The 15,430-nt window shown below is 38.9% G+C and overlaps 1 pseudogene; it reads left to right on the plus strand.

The window, feature by feature from the left end:
- Positions 1 to 1,875: 1,875 nt before the first annotated feature.
- Positions 1,876 to 2,415, plus strand: LOC125168552 (60S ribosomal protein L18a-like; annotated as a pseudogene).
- Positions 2,416 to 15,430: the final 13,015 nt, after the last annotated feature.

A 15,430-nucleotide genomic window follows, 5' to 3' on the forward strand; every position in this document is an offset into this window, starting at 1 on the left:
AGAATGAGGGGACAGGAGAGCCTGGATGTGAACTCCAGATCTGGCTTGGACTCTTCCTCTGTGTAGTCTGCCTAAGCGAGTCCTCAAAGCCTCTGCTTTGGTTACCTCCTTGTCTAATAGAACCAGCAATGAAGGCTTTCCTCTGCCATTTCTCTCAGTTTAAAGCCACTAGACCACTCTGCAGAACAGAGTTTAGCAACATTATGCTCCCACAGTAAGTATTCAAAGCACCTCAGCTTTCTAGTCCAGAGATGAAACAGCTGTTCTCTCCAAATGGCTTATACTGAAATGTAAATGAACAAGGACATTAGAAAAAAAAGTAAAAGAAAACAGATTTAAGTTCTTGCCTTTTAAAATTTTTATCATTTCCCATCCAAGCTTACTGTTTTTGTTTAATCTTGCCATTCCTTTTCTTCTTCCTTGTATGCTCTTTTTCTTAGGGATATGCAAACTTTATTAGTCAGCTCCTCTTTCAAGCTCTGTATGCTTTTGTGTTTGAGAATTGGGAATCAGGTACTTTTACTGTTAGCCTCAGGGTGGATCTGAGCAGGAGGAAGCTTTATGAATAATCAAGGTTGACATCTCCAACGTTGTTCCTTCATTATAAATATTGTTAAAGGAACTGTGACCACCATGGGCTCCCACTGAACAGTGTGTGCAGGGGGAGGCAGAGACAGCCTTTGATTTCAGCTCTTTTCTGGTTATCACTTCACTGATGACCCTGGAGTTGACAGGTCTCTTAGATTTGGCTGCCTCTTTTTCTTTTCCCAGAAAGTTTCTGTTCAATTAGTATAAGTGTTTGGTCTGCAGGAAGCTGGCTGGGTTCATCTTACCAACTCCAAAGGCTAAGGACCATAGTTAATATTAGTGCTTGTGCATTGCCTTAGCCTGAATCCCTAATGAATGCTGAGCTGCTTGGTGACTTTAACCATTTTCATTACATTTGGATTAATTATAGCATTATTACTTTATCAGGAGGAAAACAAATTATAATGCCCAAGGTCTTTAAGCCTTCTTCCTACCTCTTGAAAAAGCTTAGCCTCCACAAATGTCTGAAAAGACATTTTCTCCATATTTCTACTAAGGTGCCTCCTCCCACTGGTGCCCCACTAATCCCTAGTTATATGCATTAAATATATATACATATAATTAGCCAACCATGTTTTAGATTATTCATAATGTCTTGACAGTTTTCATTTTTAAAATGGAGACATGTGAACTTGAATTTATACCACATAAGTAAACCTTTGTAAGTTTCCTCTCTCTCCTTCCTCCCCAGATGCATTATCTTCTATCCACCCTCAGGAGAGTCACCAAAGAGTGTTTTAGAACCTGTTACATACTAAGAAATGGTATGGACTGCACTTTACGTGTCAAAAGCCTTGTGAGGGAGGTGATACTGCTGTTCTGATTTCCTTGAAAGATTCAGACACGTAGGCTTATGGAGTGAAGGGACTTGCTCAAAGTTACATGGTGAGACATGGTTAGAATCAGAGATAACATGCTAGGCCTCTGACTCAAATCCTCTACTCTCTTGCCTAGTTCATGTTTATTAGTAATATTTGCCATTCATTTATTCTGCCAACATTATTGATCATTAGTATATGTCAGGCACTGGGACTTACTAAGATCACTAAAACAGAGTTCTTAGGACCTCATATTCTGGTGAGGGAGAAAGTTCTGTTAACTGGCAGTAAGAATACTAAATTACTAAGATACTTAACAATGCAGTGGTTGAAACAGAGAACTCTGAGGGCATGGAGGAGAGACATTTCAACTTGTTCTCAGGGTCTCAGGGAAGCCTTCTTAGAGGAAGTGGGAGTGAGTGTTGCAGTAAAAAGGTAGGTGTCATTAAAAAGGGAGCTGAGCTTGGGTGGCGGCGAGCGTGGAGAGTGCGCCATGAAGGCGTTGGGCACACTGCGAGAGTACACGGTGGTGGGGTACTGCCTGCCCACACTCAAATGCTGTACTCCTTCTCTCTATCACATGTGAATCTTTGTACCTAATCATGTTGTTGCTAAGTCCTGCTTCTGGTACTTCTTGTCTCCGCTGAAGAAGCTGAAGAAATCTTGAGGGGAAATTGTCTTCTGTGGACAGGTGTTCTAGAAATCCCCTTTGGCATCTGGCTGCATTATGACTCCCTCAGTGGCATCCACAACACATACTGGGAGTACCCAGACCTGACCCCTGCAGGCACTGTTACCTGGTGCTGCCAAGATGGGGCACCTGGCACTGCCCACTGGGCCGTCTCCATCCAGATCATGAAGATGGAAGAGATTATAGCCAGCAAGTGCTGCCAGCTAGCAGTCAAGCAGTTTGATGACAGTAAGATTAAGTTCCTACAGCCCCACGTGGGTCTTACGTTGCCAGCACAAGCTATGCTTCACCACCAAGAGGCCCAACACCTTCTTTTAGATGCAGAGCCTCCCTGTCCCCAGGTCTGCCCAAATAAACTTCTTGGGAAAACCAAACCGAACCAAAATAAAACAAAAAGGAGTCTGTTTTTAGATAGAGGTAAAGGGAAAGAGATTTCTTTCTTTTCTGGGCCCCTTTAAAACACTTGAAATACTTTTGAGTAAGCCCACCAAAGATTTTGAGGTATGTATGTACATGTGTTCCCTAGGATCCAAAAAACCACATTCCCAAATGTAAAAATGGAGTTTTAATTTGCACAGTGTGGGCATAGGGAAGCAGGAGGAATACCAGGTTTGCAGAAGAAAATTATGAGTTTAGTTTGGGATATGTTGAATTGAGATGTTTGTAGGAAGTTCAGGTGAAGATATACAGGCATTGGGCTAAAGAGTGGTCATCTGGAGTTCAAGAATGAAACCAGATTAAAGATAGAAATTTAGGAATCCTCATCATTCCAGGAGACAGTGAAATCAGTGTGCAAGTAGACAGATGAGAAGGCCGAAATTGGAGTCCTGAAAAATATCATTGTTGAGAGGACAAGGAGAGAGAAGGTGCCTTCAGAGGGACTCCTCAAAGAGGAAGGAAGAAAATAAATGGAGTGTGATGTCATAAAATCCTAAGGAACAGAACATTTCAAGAAAAGAGAGGGTTCAGGGTGCCTGGGTGCTTCAGTCAGTTAAGCATCAAACTCTTAATTTCAGCTCAGCTCATGATCTCATGGTCATGAGATTGAGCCCTGCGTTGGACTCCATGCTGAGCATTGAGACTGCTTAAGATTCTCTCTCCCTCTGCCCCTCCCTGATGTGTGCACGTTCTTTCTCTCTCTTTAAAAAAAATAGTCTAACATGCTGTCAAGTTTATAATTTTCAGTGACACATCACATTGGATTTGGCATCAGAGAAGCATTGTCAGCCTTTCTCAGAGCAATTTCAGTGTGTGTATGTGTGTGTCAGACTCTCAACTGTAGTAGTGGAAGAATGAATCAAAGTGTACGAGTTGGAGATGACCTTTTATGAGTTGGCCTTTGAAAAATGATAGAGCACTTTCTCTATCAGTTTCTCTGAAGAAGAAGGAGAGATGTAGGAGAGTAGATGGAGAGGGATGCAGTGTTGAGGGAGGAGGTTTTAAGATGGAAGAAGGCCTTAAGATGCTGATTGGTGGGTCTATTAGTAGGGAAGAAGCAACCAGTTGAGCAGGTCTCTAAGGTTCAGGAAGGGTGGTGGAGTCCTGGGCAGAGATGAATTCACCTAAGCAAGAGAAGGAATCCTCTTCTCTTTGGACGGGGAGTACTGAAGAATGGCTGAAGACTAGGATGAATAGTAGGAATTAAGACCCCCGGGTAGTTTTCTGAGTGCTAACCATGTGTCAGTCACTGTGCCATTCACATACATAAAGGAATTATTATAATCACCATTCTGTAGGTGGGGAAAGAGAGGCTCAAAGAAGTCCAGTTAGTGTCCCAAGGCCAGAGTTGGTGTATAGAACTGGGATTTAGAGGCAGTCTAGCTCCAGAGCCTACTCTATGAATACATGTTCTGCTTTATGAGGGAGGCCAGACTAGTGACTCAGGCAAGAATTAAGAAGCTTCGGGAAGTTGTATCAATAGCTCTGACTCGGATTTCCTTTGTTGCCCTGGTTTGTCCTTCCTCAAGCTATCTCTTTCTACCTAATGAAAATTCACTATGGTCCTTGGAGGTCAAGTAATGTCTATATTTTGATAGTGTGAATATTTGCTACCTCTTCATCCACTATATTTATGTTCTCTGTTATTTTGTGTAGTAGTCAATGTTTTTCAAACTGGAGTTTCCATGTAAATTTTAGGGAGTCTATGTCTTAAGGAATTTACATTTTTTGTTTTCCAGAAAATCTTAGGAAATATTAATATAATTATACTTTGAGTCACTGGGATAATCATTTTGTAACTAGCTCTTTTCTCACAACGTCAGAACCCATGTTGCATTTGTATGTATAATTGTGTTGGCAGGAAGAACCCAAATATGTTTATTGATTTGGACTAGTGAGAACAGATTGGAAGCTTAAGGTGTAACTAATTTATCCATACCAAGTGAAAGGCAAATGATTTCACTTAGCAAATATTTAGTAGTTGGTGCTATGGAGAAAATAGATACAGGAAGAAACTAGAATATCAGTCATGCTTTCAGGGAGAGATTACATTTTATTTGAGAAAATCCTACTAACCTAAATGAAACCATTTGACACAGATTTTTAGGGAATAAGTGGGTAAGGTAAAAAAGTGGCAAAAATATGAAGAAAAAAAAGAAAAAAAATTTTCTGCCTGAGACCCTGTCCTAGCACTAACAGCCCTGCCTCAGCATGAATGGCCCATTATCTCCACACAACAGTGTTCTAATGGCTCATATTGGGGAGTTGGGAGAGTCAGGTACTACACCCATTCCTTATCCTGTTAACCCTTGCCCCTCATTATCCAGTGGGGTAGCAAATGCTGCTAGCTTGAACCCCTTGGAAAAAGATAGAAAACTGTCATCAGCTAAGAAGTGGTTAGTAACTATCCGTTAAAGCTCTTGCTATTCTGAAAAAAAAAAAGTTTATATGCTTTCATGTTCAGTGTGCCTTGGTGAACATGTTACTTTCCCATGACCATAACCAATGCTGGAGTACATGGGGAATAAAAGTGAACAGAATTGTGAAGGGAGGCAGGGCAAGAGGAAAGACACCTTTTTCTACCAGCAGAGGTTTTAGGAAGAAAGAATTTAATGAAAGAATTTTAAAAATTTCTTTAGAAAGAAAAAAATGGCTTAGACTTGAAGACAAGTGATACATTCTATTCCATTCAAAACCCACTACCTACGTCATCACCAAATTCACTATTGGTACCAGTAGGTAGGTTGAGCCTGTGGAGTAGAATGGAAGGTGATTGGGTCTGTAGTCCCAGCTATACTCCTATCCCAGAAGGGGTGAAGAGAAGAGGGCATTAGCTGGGATGCAGGTAATGGGGAAAAACAGTAAGGAGAACGTCACTTGGGCTACTAAGGACAGTCATGCTGTCCTGCTCTCTCAGGGGCCTGACAAAGTCTCTAAATCTGACCTGAGCAGCAACTTCTTGCACCTTAGAGGGATCAGGGCTGATAAGTTGGGCAGAGGAAGGTCTGGTGGGAAAAAGGGGCTGCAGAGTCCCCATCTTTTACACATTTGATGAGGCACCAACATATATGTGTTGTCAGTATAGGATCAGAGGCATGTTTGAGTTAGCACCACTGTGAGATTCTTCATAGTGCAGACTGCGTTGCTCAGCTTTTCAAGCACCAAACTCACTTCATTTTTCCAGCAGGGATGAGGCTGAGAAATCAATTCACGTGCACAAATTTCAAAGGAGACCGATGCTCAAACTGTAGTGATGATGTATCAACAGTGAGAGAGAGTGACTGGCATCAGCTTTGCATACCAGGCACACTCTGCTTTATGTTTGTACACTCAGGAGGTTATATTACAGGTTAGAAAGTTGCTAGATGAGTCCCAAGTTTGAGTAGGGGAATTGAACATTCTTGTGCAATAGCTCAAATCACTCTTTTCCAGTCTAAGGATATATGAGTCATAGGAGTCAGTATTGGTTACCTAGACCTAGAGCACAATCTTGTGGACAATAATTTTACTGTAAACTAGAAGCTTTCATCATTTCTTCTTTTCATTGAGATATACTTGTCATATAACTTTGTATTTGGATGTACAACATGACTCAGTATTGGTATATATTGCAAAAATATCACAGTATGTCTAGTTAATAATACCTGTCACTATGCACATAATTACAAATTTTGTTTTTCTTGTGATGAGAGCTTTTAAGATACACTGTCTTAGGTCATATGTTGTAGTTTGTACAACATTTGACAGTAGTTACTAGATTGATGCAGAGAACCTTGTGGGGAGGAACCTTTGTTTTAGGTTATAAGTTACCTCTGACTGCAGGGACATTCTAAGATGATTTCCATAGATGGCCAATTCACTAAATTGATGTTGAATTTTATTTATTTATTTATTTATTTATTTATTTATTTATTTATTTATTTATATGTTTTATATATGATTTATTGTCAAGTTAGCTAACATACAGAGTGTACACTGTGCTCTTGGCTTTGGGAGTAGATTCCCATGATTCATCACTTACATACAACAGTCAATGCTCATCCCAACAAGTGCCCTCCTCAATGCCCATCACCCATTTTTCCCTCCCCCACCCTCACATCAACCCTCAGCTTGTTCTCTGTATTTGAGTCTCTTATTGTTTGGCTCCCTGTCAGTTTGCAACTATTTTTTTTTTCTTCTCTTCCCTTCCCCATGGTCTTCTGTTAAGTTTCTCAAGTTCCAGATATGATACCTGTCTTCTCTGACTGACTTATTTCCCTTAGCATCATATCCTCCAGTTCCACCCATGTTGTTGCAAATGGCAAGATTTCATTCTTTTTCACTGCCAAGTAGTATTCCATTGTGTGTGTATGTATGTGTGTCTACACACACATATTATATATATGTATATATATAATATTTATAATATATAAATAATTATATATATAATATGCACACACATACCACATCTTCTTTATCCATTCATCAGTTGAGCTCTTTCCTTAATTTGGCTATTGTTGAAAGCACTGCTATAAACATTTGGGTACATATGTCCCTATGAATCAGCACTACTGTTTCCTTTGGATAAATTCCTAGTAGTGCTATTGCTGGGTCACAGGGTAATTCTGTTTTTAATTTTTTGAGGAATCTCCACACTGTTTTCCAGAGTGGCTGCACCAGTTTGCATTCCCACCAACAGTGCAAGAGGGTACCCCTTCTCTACATCCTCTCCAGCATCTATTGTTTCCTGAGTTGTTAATTTTAGTCACTCTGACTGGTGTGAGGTGGTATCTCAACGGGTTTTGATTTGATGATGAGCAGTGTTGAGCATCTTTTCGTGTGTCTGTTAGCCATCTCTATGTCTTCTTTGGAAAAGTGTCCATTCATGTCTTTTGCCCATTTCTTCACTGGGTTATTTATTTTTTGCATGTTGAGTTTGGTAAGTTCTTTATAGATTTTGGATATTAATCCTTTATCCAATATGTTATTTGCAAATATATTCTCCCTTTCCTTTGGTTGCCTTTTAATTTTGCTGATTGTTTCTCTCACTGTGCAGAAGCTTTTTATCTTGATGAGGTTGCAGTAGTTCCTTTTTGCTTTTATTCCCCTTGCCTTCAGAGAAGTGTCAAGTAAGAGATTACTGAGGCTAAGGAAAAAGAGGTTGTTGCCTGTTTTTTACTCTAGGATTTTGATGGTTTCCTGCCTCACATTTAGGTCTTTCATCCATTTTGAGTTTATTTTTGTGTGTGGTGTAAAAAAGTGGTCCAGGTAGATTCTTGTCCATGTCGCTGTCCAATTCTCCTAACACCATTTGCTAAAGACTGTCTTTTTTCCATTGGATCCTCTTTCCTGCTTTGTCAAAGGTTAGTTGGCTATACGTTTGTGTGTCCATTTCTGGGTTTTCAATTCTGTTCCATTGATCAGTGTGTCTGTTTTTGTGCCAGTACCATACTGCTGTGATGACTACTGTGTAATACAGCTTGAAGCTTGAAGACTGGAATCGTGATGTCTCCAGCTTTGCTTTTCTTTTTCAGAATTGCTTTGGCTATTTGGGGTCTTTGTGGTTCTGTACAGATTTTAGGATTGTTTGCTCTAGCTCTGTGAAAAATGCTGGTGTTATTTTGATAGTGCATTAAATGTATAGATTGCTTTGGGTAGTATAGACACTTTAACAATGTTTGTTTCCAATCCATGAGCATGGAATGTTTTTCCACTTCTTTGTGACCTTTTAAATTTGAAGGTAAGTTATTCTTAATTCTAGGTGTAGTTGCTACAGTATTTTACCCTTTTGTTTCTTACTGATCACAAGAATGACTGTGTTACAAAATAATGATTGAAAGCTGCTGATTTAGAGATCAGAAACCAGAATGGTGATGGAACCAAAATCATATTCTATGAGGAATGATTCAAGGGCATCCTTAGAATAAAGTGTTCAGCACTAGGTAGGGGATTTCAAATATATGGAGGGCTGTCATATAAAGGGATTCGATTTGTCCCCTAAGACCCCAGGGGTATAACTAGCATCATGGATTAAACCTACAGGACAAACAAAACAAAACAAAACAAAACAAAACCTGACTCAGAATAGGGAAAACATTTCTAAGGTGATGTGATAAGATAGAACGATCTCCCTCATTAGGTAGTGACCTCCTCATTGCTGAGACCGTTAGAGCAAGGGCTGAACAACATTTGTTGTGGATGTTGCTGAAGACACTCAAGTTCTGGACTGGATATGCCTTAAAACTCATTTCAACTCTGAAATCCTAAGACTAAAGAAAAAATTGTAAATTAAGCATTTCCTATTATGTATGAACAGCAGAAAGAATATTAATAACTTCATTAATAACCCATAATGCAAAACTTTAAAATCTTGGGCGTGTAGAGTCCAGCCATGCACTTTACCTTAAAAACTTGGGACACCTGGGTGGCTCAGTCGGTTCAGCATCCAACTCTTGATAGAGGCTCCTGTAGTGATCTTACAGTTGTGGGATTAAGCCCGGCGTCGGACTCCACGCTGAGTGGAGCCTACTTGGGATTCTCTCTCTCCCTCAGCCCCTCCCCCACTCATGCTCCCATGCACACACTCTTTGTTCCTCAAAATAAATAAATAAACTTAAAAAAAAAAAAAGAACCAAAACTCAAAAGTTGAAAAGGTTTTGGCTTCTAAAGACATTACAAAGGTGGTTGTAGATTATTGATTGTGTTTGAAAAAATTATCCTTGAAAAAGGGAAGTTTTTCAGGAGCCATTGCAATAGAATAAAGGAGTCCTTGAGAATAAAGGGAACTTAAGAATAGAGGAGTCCTTGGAGTTTGTCAAGAGTTTATATTTCGCCCAATACTGAGCTTATGATAAATGATTATTAAAGTAAGGTAATCATCTATATGCCGTCTACAGATTTAGCATATAAATATCATGGGAATGTAAAAATTTGCTTCCAGAAAAAGTATAGAGAAATAAAGGGCAAGGGTGTCTGAGGTTGTTTTTCTCTGTGTGGCGTTTCCTCTTTACATGTAACGTGGAGAAGTTGTATTGGACCTGCTGAGGCTATTTTAAATTATCTTTGGCAGTGCTTATAGAACACAGTGCTTATAGAACACAGTGCTTATAGAACACAGTGCTTATAGAACACAGTGCTTATAGTGCTTATAGAACACAAAAAATTATATAATGGGCATGATAGTAATGAATTTTTATCATAAACCTTTCTCTATCCAGGAAGTAACAGTCTCATTGCAATTACTCTAGTCAATGAAATGTATAGGTGCTGAGGTTTTGCCATACCAAAGCACGTTTTGGTTAAATGGGAGGTTTTTCTTACCCATAAGAAGTATTTGAGGAAGGATCAATATAGAAGGTCACTGAGTGCTGATGGCTGATGACCACTAAGAAAATTGCTTAGCAGGGTAGGTAGCAAAAGGTTATAAGAGAAAGAGTTTGAAAAATAATTCTCATTTATGTCAGTTTTCCATTTCTCTATTCCCACCAGAGTACTGAGAGCATAGTAGGCATTCAATGAATATTTGGGGATGAATGACTTTTAGGATAAGGAAAACTACTCTGAATTTCAGTTACTCCTTTTACTAGGACTGTGTTTGCATGACTGATGGAAAAGTGAACATTTCAGCCATCATCTGGTTGTTAAATATTTAGGCTGCCAAATCATTTATTTGATTGATGATTATACCTTCAGAATTGACTGACTGCTTTGGCTCAGGGTAGACACAGCATGAGTCATATGCTGCAGTTCTTGTCAATCACTGGTTGCATTTCCACACAGGAACAGTTGACTTATGTTAGTCACATCGGTCACAAACATAAATCATCACAGTTTAATAATTGGTACTTGGGCCTTTTCTGGTTGGAATGATTTCTTGGCTATTCTGGTATTAATGATGCTGAATACTCAGTGATTGAACAATACTGGCCAGCTGACTGGAGGAGTTTCCTACCCTGAAAAGATCTTTAAAAAAAATTTTTTTTTAATTTTATATTTTTTTAATATATGAAATTTATTGTCACATTGGTTTCCATACAACACCCAGTGCTCATCCCAAAAGATGCCCTCCTCAATGCCCATCACCTACCCTTCCCTCTCTCCCACCCCCCCATCAACTCTCAGTTTGTTCTCAGTTTTTAACAGTCTCTTATGCTTTGGCTCTCTCCCACTCTAACCTCATTTTTTTTTTCCTTCCCTTCCCCCATGGGTTTCTGTCAAGTTTCTCAGGATCCACATAAGAGTGAACACATATGGTATCTGTCTTTCTCTGTATGGCTTATTTCACTTAGCATCACACTCTCCAGTTCCATCCACATTGCTACAAAGGGCCATATTTCATTCTTTCTCATTGCCACGTAGTACTCCATTGTGTATATAAACCACAATTTCTTTATCCATTCATCAGTTGATGGACATTTAGTCTTTTTCCACAATTTGGCTATTGTTGAGAGTGCTGCTATAGACATTGGGGTACAAGTGCCCCTATGCATCAGTACTCCTGTATCCCTTAGGTAAATTCCTAGCAGTGCTACTGCTGGGTCACAGGGTAGGTCTATTTTTAATTTTTTGAGGAACCTCCACACTGTTTTCCAGAGTGGCTGCACCAGTTTGCATTCCCACCAACAGTGCAAGAGGGTTCCCGTTTCTCCACATCCTCGCCAGCATCTATCGTCTCCTGATTTGTTCATTTTAGCCACTCTGACTGGCGTGTGGTGATATCTGAGTGTGGTTTTGATTTGCATTTCCCTGATGAGGAGCAATGTTGAGCATCTTTTCATGTGCCTGTTGGACATCTGGATGTCCTCTTTAGAGAAGTGTCTATTCATGTTTTCTTTCCATTTCTTCCTGGGTTATTTGTTTTTCGGGTGTGGACTTTGGTGAGCTCTTATAGATTTTGGATACTAACCCTTTGTCCGTTATGTCATTTGCAAGTATCTTTTCCCATTCCGTTGTTTGCCTTTTAGTTTTGTTGGTTGTTTCCTTTGCTGTGCAGAAGATTTTTATCTTCATGAGGTCCCAATAGTTCATTTTTGCTTTTAATTCCCTTGCCTTTGGGGATGTGTCAAGTAAGAAATTGCTGCGGCTGAGGTCAGAGAGGTCTTTTCCTGCTTTCTCCTCTAGTGTTTTGATGGTTTCCTGTCTCACATTCAGGTCCTTTATCCATTTTGAGTTTATTTTTGTGAATGGTGTAAGAAAGTGGTCTAGTTTCAACCTTCTGCATGTTGCTGTCCAGTTCTCCCAGCACCATTTGTTAAAGAGACTGTCTTTTTTCCATTGGATATTCTTTCCTGCTTTGTCAAAGATTAGTTGGCCATACGTTTGTGGGTCTAGTTCTGGGGTTTCTATTCTATTCTATTGGTCTATGTGTCTGTTTTTGTGCCAATACCATGCTGTCTTGATGATGACAGCTTTGTAGTAGAGGCTAAAGTCTGGAATTGTGATGCCTCCTGCTTTGGTCTTCTTCAAAAGTACTTTGGCTATTTGGGGCCTTTTGTGGTTCCATATGAATTTTAGGATTGCTTGTTCCAGCTTTGAGAAGAATGCTGGTGCAATTTTGATTGGGATTGCATTGAATGTGTAGATAGATTTGGGTAGTATTGACATTTTAACAATATTTATTCTTCCAATTCATGAGTACGGAATGTTTTTCCATTTCTTTGTATCTTCTTCGATTTCCTTCATAAGCTTTCTATAGTTTTCAGCATACAGATCTTGTACATCTTTGGTTAGATTTATTCCTAGGTATTTTATGCTTCTTGGTGCAGTTGTGAATGGGATCAGCTTCTTTATTTGTCTTTCTGTTGCTTCATTATTAGTGTATAAGAATGCAACTGATTTCTGTACATTGATTTTGTATCCTGCAACTTTGCTGAATTCATGTATCAGTTCTAGTAGACTTTTGGTGGAGTCTGTTGCGTTCTCCATGTATATTATCATGTCATCTGCAAAAAGTGAAAGCTTGACTTCATCTTTGCCAATTTTGATGCCTTTGATTTCCTTTTGTTGTCTGATTGCTGATGCTAGCACTTCCAACACTATGTTAAACAACAGCGGTGAGAGTGGACATCCCTGTCATGTTCCTGATCTCAGGGGGAAAGCTCAGTTTTTCCCCATTGAGGATGATACTAGCTGTGGGCTTTTCATAAATAGCTTTTATGATGTTTAAGTATGTTCCTTCTATCCCGACTTTCTCGAGGGTTTTTATTAAGAAAGGATGCTGAATTTTGTCAAATGCTTTTTCTGCATCAATTGACAGGATCATATGGTTCTTATCTTTTCTTTTATTCATGTGATGTATCACATTGATTGATTTGCAAATGTTGAACCAGCCCTGCATCCCAGGAATGAGTCCCACTTGATCATGGTGAATAATTCTTTTTATAAGCTGTTGAATTCGATTTGCTAGTATCTTATTGAGAATATTAGCATCCATATTCATCAGAGATATTGGCCTGTATTATCTTTTTTTACTGGGTCTCTGTCTGGTTTAGGAATCCAAGTAATACTGGCTTCATAGAATGAGTCTGGAAGTTTTCCTTTCCTTTCTATTTTTTTGAATAGCTTGAGAAGGATAGGTATTATCTCTACTTTAAATATCTGGTAGAATTCCTCAGGGAAGCCATCTGGTCCTGGACTCTTATTTGTTGGGAGATTTTTGATAACCGATTCAATTTCTTTGCTGGTTATGGGTCTGTTCTAGCTTTCTATTTCTTCCCATTTGAGTTTTGGAAGTGTGTGGGTGTTTAGGAATTTGTCCATTTCTTTCAGGTTGTCCAGTTTGTTGGCATATAATTTTTCATAGTATTCCCTGATAATTGGCTTGTATTTCTGAGGGATTGGTTGTAATAATTCCATTTTCATTCATGATTTTATCTATTTGGGTCATCTCCCCCCCCCCCCCTTTTTTTTTGAGAAGCCTGGCTAGAGGTTTATCAATTTTGTTTATTTTTTCAAAAACCAACTCTTGGTTTCATTGATCTGCTCTACAGTTTTTTTGATTCTATGTTGTTTATTTCTGCTCTGATCTTTATTATTTCTCTTCTTCTGCTGGGTTTAGGGTGTCTTAGCTGCTCTGCTTCTGTTTCGTTTAGGTGTGCTGTTAGATTTTGTATTTGGGATTTTTCTTGTTTCTGGAGATAGGCCTGGATTGCAATGTATTTTCCTCTCAGGACTGCCTTTGCTGCATCCCAAAGTGTTTTAATTGTTGTATTTTCATTTTTGTTTGTTTCCATATATTTTTTAATTTCTTCTCTAATTGCCTGGTTGACCCACTCATTCATTAGTAGGATGTTCTTTAACCTCCATGGTTTTGGAGGTTTTCCAGATTTTTTACTGTGGTTGATTTCAAGCTTCATAGCATTGTGGTCCGAAAGTTTGCATGGTATGATGTCAATTCTTGTATAATTATGAAGGGCTGTTTTGTGACCCAGTATGTGATCTATCTTGGAGAATGTTCCGTGTGCACTCGAAAAGAAAGTATATTTTTTTGCTTTGGGATGCAGAGTTCTAAATATATCTGTCAAGTCCATCTGATCCAATATATCATCAGGGCCCTTGTTTCTTTATTGACCATGTGTCTAGATGATCTATCCATTGTTGTAAGTGGGGTATTAAATTCCCCTGCAATTACCACATTCTTGTCAATAAGGTTGCTTATGTTTGTGAGTAATTGTTTTATATATTTGGGGGCTCCCATATTCAGTGCATAGACATTTATAATTGTTAGTTATTCTTGATGGATAGACCCTGTAACTATTATATAATGCCCTTCTTTATCTCTTGTTACAGCCTTTAATTTAAAGTCTAGTTTTTCTGATATAAGTATGGCTACTCCAGCTCTCTTTTGACTTCCAGTAGCATGAAAAATAGTTCTCCATCCCCTCACTTTCAATCTGAAAGTGTCCTCAGGTCTAAAATGAGTCTCTTGTAGACAGCAAATAGATGGGTCTTGTTTTTTTATCCATTCTGATATCCTGTGTCTTTTAGTTGGGGCATTTAGTACATTTACATTCAGTGTTATAGAAAGATATGGGTTTAGAGTCATTGTGATGTCTGTAGGTTTCATGCTTGTAGCAATGTCTCTGGTACTTTGTCTCACAGAATCCCACTTAGGATCTCTTGTAGGGCTGGTTTAGTGGTGATGAATTCCTTCAGTTTTTGTTTGTTTGGGAAGACCTTTATCTCTCCTTCTATTCTAAATGACAGATTTGCTGGATAGAGGATTCTTGGCTGCATATTTTTTCTGTTCATCACATTGAAGATTTCCTGGCATTCCTTTCTGGCCTCCCAAGTTTCAGTAGAGAGATCTGTCACGAGTCTTATTGGTCTCCCTTTATATGTTAGAGCACGTTTATTCCTAGCTGCTTTCAGAATTTTCTCTTTATCCTTGTATTTTGCCAGTTTCACTAGGATATGTCATGCAGAAGGTGGATTCAAGTTACGTCTGAAGGGAGTTCTCTGTGCCTCTTGGGTTTCAATGCTTTTTTCCTTCTCCAGATCAGGGAAGTTCTCAGCTATTATTTCTTCAAGTATACCTTCAGCACCTTTCCCTCTTCCTCCTCTGGAATACAATTATGCATAGATTATTTCTCTTTAGTGCATCACTTAATTCTCTAATTTTCCCCTCATACTCCTGGATTTTTTTATCTCTGTTTTTCTCAGCTTCTTCTTTTTCCATAATTTTATCTTCTAGTTCACCTATTCTCTACTCTGCCTCTTCAATCCAAGCTGTGGTCATCTCCATTTTATTTTGCAGCTCATTAATAGCATTTTTTAGCTCCTCCTGGCTGTTCCTTAGTCCCTTGATCTCTGTAGCAATAGATTCTCTGCTGTCTTTTATACTGTTTTCAAGCCCAGCGATTAATTTTATGAGTATTATTCTAAATTCACTTTCTGTTATATTGTTTAAATCGTTTTT

The sequence above is a fragment of the Prionailurus viverrinus genome, chromosome B3 (genome assembly GCF_022837055.1).
Source record: "Prionailurus viverrinus isolate Anna chromosome B3, UM_Priviv_1.0, whole genome shotgun sequence".
NCBI lineage: Eukaryota > Metazoa > Chordata > Mammalia > Carnivora > Felidae > Prionailurus > Prionailurus viverrinus.